This window comes from Citrus clementina, unplaced genomic scaffold (assembly GCF_000493195.1).
Source record: "Citrus clementina cultivar Clemenules unplaced genomic scaffold, Citrus_clementina_v1.0 scaffold_9, whole genome shotgun sequence".
NCBI classification, from domain to species: domain Eukaryota; kingdom Viridiplantae; phylum Streptophyta; class Magnoliopsida; order Sapindales; family Rutaceae; genus Citrus; species Citrus x clementina.
In genome coordinates, this window is record NW_006261964.1 from 6020486 (window position 1) to 6025586 (window position 5101).

At 34.3% G+C, this 5101-nt stretch overlaps 1 long non-coding RNA gene across 1 annotated transcript; it reads right to left on the reverse strand.

The window, feature by feature from the left end:
• Positions 1 to 404: 404 nt before the first annotated feature.
• On the reverse strand, positions 405 to 4308 carry LOC112097763. The gene is made up of 3 exons (XR_002905245.1): positions 4152 to 4308; positions 2375 to 2575; positions 405 to 763 (listed from the first exon to the last, which is right to left on the reverse strand). It is a non-coding gene; the product is annotated as an uncharacterized LOC112097763 (long non-coding RNA).
• Between the last annotated feature and the right edge of the window lie 793 nt (positions 4309 to 5101).

Here is a 5101-nt window from a genome sequence, read left to right on the forward strand (position 1 = left end):
ACCAAACAATCAACACATGAAATACTAAATACTTCTCTTATTACTACTCATGGCACAAAACAACATCAAAATAGGCTCAATATACCATTAAAATAATAAATCCATACCAATGACAAGCTAAATATGACATCTTTCTAGAATTAATAATTCTGCAACCAAAAAAGCACAATAATTATCTACATTCTAAATAATCCTAAAAACAGGACAATGACTTATTTATGTCATAAAAAGGACCTACAGACACTTATCTTTTAATCTATTTTATTTCCCAGCAAAATCAATATTCTTCTATTCTTTCTTCAACAGGAAAACAGGTTATGTTACGGTAGTCGTTAGGCAGTAGGCAAAACACTTGATAACTAAATATATAAAAAGAAATAAAAAAGAGTTAAAAAAATTACAAAAGTTAAAATCGAAAATACAAAAAGATTAAAAACGAAACTGCTTGTGAAAAATGAAAATATCAAACCCCTTCTTCAGAACAATTCAAAGAGGGAGTTGCTGGTTCTTAATGCAACAGTAAGTAACATGCCACTGAAACCCCAACCTTTAAACATAGAACTTGAACTCAGGAAGAGATAAAAGAAAAAGACAACGATGACTGAAAGAGTCAGACTGAGAGAGAGTCACCAATATACGGCACTGGTCAGCTCCCAGTTGAATTTGCAAGTTTGGGTTCGAGTCCCAGTCCCACAGGTAGTGAAAGTAGGTAGTTATCTTAAGTTCCTAACCAGCTGAAGTATCAAAACCTGTTTGTATAAGCCTGCACAATACAAGTTAACCATCAGCAAACGAGGGGGCTGCAGCAAGAAACACACATCATGTACTAATTATAAAACATGCAAAATTAACCTATTTTATCAGTCACAAAACCCTTTTTCTTTAGAGATAATATCCCCATAGCAACTATAAATATGGAAAAAAAAAATGACCACAAAGTAGAACAGTCTCCTCCTTTTCTCCAAACAAATACAACCATTTCAGTTCACACCTAAGCTGAGAACCATTCTAGTTTCAATTTTCAACCAATGAAACAACCATAGTATTCTTATAAAAAAAATGAAATAACCATAGAATAAAATAATTATACTCTAATTCAAATATTGCTTCAGAACTTAGACTCAATTGGTCAAACCTATGGAATTGGAATGACGCATTTATTTAACCCAAAAGGTGAAAGTCAAGCTTAAGGTTCTTACATATCGAAATGATCAAATTTCATCCATTCTGAACACGAGATGCAACTTTTCAAGTTATTCCAAGAAGCATTAAAAGAAATTTGTCCGTCCTACATGGGCTAAGTAGTATACTTTAGCTAGTATCATGCATCATCGGTTAAATCATTTGGATTATTAACATTGATACTTTTTATTAGCTGAATTGATAACTTTTGCACCCTAACTTAAGGGCATATGTGATAAGAAAATTTTATCTACATCAGGTGCAAGTATAAGCTTTTAACAATTAAGCTGTGACTGTTTGCTTTCAGGATCAAACGTATACTAATAGAGATGAATAAAACCCAGCACTTCAAGAAAATTTTGACATTATATCCCCTAAATGTGGATATTATCCAATATATCAAACCAGCAATTTTTATACCCGGCTGCTTAAAACTTCAAAAATAAAAAAAGATAAAACAGAACCTTCTCAAGTCAACACTACTATGAGCATTGGTTAATACGACATTTGGGGCCTCTGGTACCCTATTACTATAACACTAACAGATATAAGTGCATCCTACTAACGTAGCTTAGTCATTCTAAATACATGTATTAAAAAGCATAATATCTACAAAAAGGTAGCTTACTAAGTTTACTAGGCCAGCAATGCCAAAGCACAACCAGAACAGTAACAAAAATAGATGAAGACGGTTCTTCATTACAAAACACAACTTTCAAAAGATGTAATCTCCATGTTAAACCCCAAATCGAAATCAATCCTCCACTCACCACAATATTTTTCACCATCATTGCCCAAACCTGAAAAGTAAGGGGTGAGCTAACGCACAGTTTGTAGTTACACACAACAAAGGATCTTTTTTTTTTTAAACACCCAAATAATTCGCACAACTTCGGTACATTTCTAACATAAACCATTTATATGTATATAAATATATATAAAATATTAATTTCTTAAACTTTTTAAGTTTGAAAGTTGGTATTCAACAGAAATGTCATAAGACAAGATCATAGCAACATACACACATACAAATATAGTGTTGCTCATGCTTTCGGTAGTTATGCATAAAGAAATCCTAAAATTACTCTTTCAATTATACAAAATAAAAACATGCCTGACAAGTCCGTAAGCTGTAAATCCTCAGCAAACATTTTCCCCCAATATTAATTTTGAAAAGAAATACCTCACATACTTTTGGGGCATTATTCGCAGGGCCACCACCCATGATTTCTTTTGTGGACTTTCACCGCGGGATAGAAATCTGACAAAGGTCAATCCAGCATAGCGTACTTTTGGGGCAATATTCCCAGGGGCCATCGCCCATAATTTCTTTTGCGGACTTCACCTCGGGACAGGAATCTGCCTATCACCTATCAACCTTCTCAAACCTCAACTTAAATAAAAGGAATAAAAATTATTATTTCAGTTTCCTTACAATGACACACCAGACCCATGATACTTCTCAATAACAATAGTTATAGATAACAGAACCTCATCACATCCCCAGTTTAACAACACATCCACAAACTTAAACCGCAAACATAGCACCATATCATTGCAGGATACATAAACACAATTCAGCTACACTTCCTTATGAACGGATTTGTTCTTGGGACGCCCATACACCCCAAAACGCGTCTTGCCAATTAAGGTGTGGATCACCCCTTATAAACCCAGCATCTCTCCCGTGCTTTGCCGATGTGGGATTCGCCTAGGGTGTTACATACACCCCCCCTTGGGGACTCAGCGTCCTCGCTGAGGTTTGCCCCACCATCGCTCAAGAGGACACGCGGAGCCGCTCTGATACCACAATGTCATGACCCAACCCAGACCTGGCAAGATATTGTCCGCTTTGGGCCTTAACAAGGCCCGCACGGATTTGTTCTTGGGGCGCCCATACACCCCAAAACGCGTCTTGCTAATTAAGGTGTGGATCACCCCTTATAAACCCAGCATCTCTCCCGTGCTTTGCCGATGTGGGATTCGCCTAGGGTGTTACACCAACAATTTCCAAAACTTTTTGTTGGACCTCACATTTATAAATTCTCAAAACTTCCTCCACCAATCTGACAACATCACAGAAAACAAGCAACACCACATTTAATTCTCTTTAAGTTGATGTGAGGATATAATGAGAAACCAATCATAGAACATGTCATGAGCAAGGGCACAACCAGAGGAAAGATCTTCAATGCCTCAGTGTGATGATAATCATCATGAAAAAACATCAACAGATGTGATTTAGGGATACATCTCATATAACAACCTTCAAATGATCTTAATATACAGCGATTGATATAAAATAAAGAAAGAGTTTACATTTTTTTTTTGGGGGGGGGAAGGGGGGGAATTACTGAAGTAAAGGCTGAGCTTTGGTTACCGTTCTTTCATTTGTATGTAAAGTCTCTCAAATTCTTTAGTCATGGCGTAATAGATTCTCCTCTATACATAATGAATAATGCTGTTAAAAGAAGCCCCTGAACTTAGAATTACTTCCACCTCTTTATATTCTTACTTATAATAAGGCATGAGTGAGTTTTGGTGTATTTAACGGGATTTTGAATGGTATTTACCCCCATTTTATTTTGCAATTACAAAACCTCGAAAGCCTCTTGCAAAACCTGAATTTAGATGAATGGACTTCAAATGAAAGGATTTTCATGCAAAAGCTACAAAATACAATGGCATAGTGAAAATGGAAAAAAGAAAATATAAAGCAAAAGAAAAAGTTTCCATCTGATAAAACAAATACAAAAAATCCAAGTTTCTTATTTGCCATGCCAATATTATTCATGAAGAACTAATCTAATTTCTTTTCCAGAACTAAACCAACTTGGTTACTACGACATTACTCTTTCGCTTCTACGACATTAATCTAATCATCTTTTCTGGTTAAGTGATTTCGTCAGCAAATAAGACAAAATAGAAATTCTGAAATAAACCTAGGGTTTCTAGCTTTGGGAATTTACCTAATGAGAAATCAGTCTCACTGTTTCTAGATTTGTAACCTCAGTATCATGGCGGCGCGACCTCGATCAGCTGAGATAATCAGATTTCGTACCGGCGACGATGCAAATGTTTGGGTTTGGGTTTGACGATGGACGAAGGAATGTTGGGGTTTTGGGTGGTTTAAGGATTTTATTTTATTCAAGCAAAGTGACCAAATTAACCTTTCAAAATAATTAAAGTATCTCTAGGTTGTTATACACTGAGAGGGGTAAAGAGTCTTAACTGTGACTACACCCTGAATTTAAATTAATCGAGACCAATGCGGTCGTCGAAAATCGGGTGGTTTAAATAAAAATAAATAAATAAATTTCTGCTCGTGTATTTATGGTACACGTGAGTTCGTGTGGAGAAAAACGAAAACGGGATAAAAGAAAAATTCGACGCAAATTTTTATTAGTATGCATATGTAAGTACATTATCGAATATGCCTTAAACAACTGCCTTTTTTCCTGGGACAATAAAAATAAAAGGGGCGGATGCAGCACATGACCAGTGGGGGCTTGAGCCCCCACTGGCCAAAAAAATTTAAAAAAATAAAGGAGAACAAATTTTAAAAAATAAAATAATTAAGCCCATTAAATTTATTAAAATAGTCACTATCAAATATAAACCCAATAAAATTTAAGTTTTGACTTTTAAGAAATATAAAAATTTATATTTTAATTAAAAATAATGATAATCTACCAGTTAAAATATTTTATATTTTAAAAAATATGATTAATTCTTCCAGTTTATATAATAATAGTGAAATGAATATTTTCAGTAACAAAACTCATGAAGAATCATCTTTGCAATCAGATGAGATAAGTGATAGTTTAATTATTTATATAAGAAATAATAAATTTAATAATATTAATAATGAGTTTATTACATAACATTTTTAAAATATAAAAATGCATAGAGACTAATT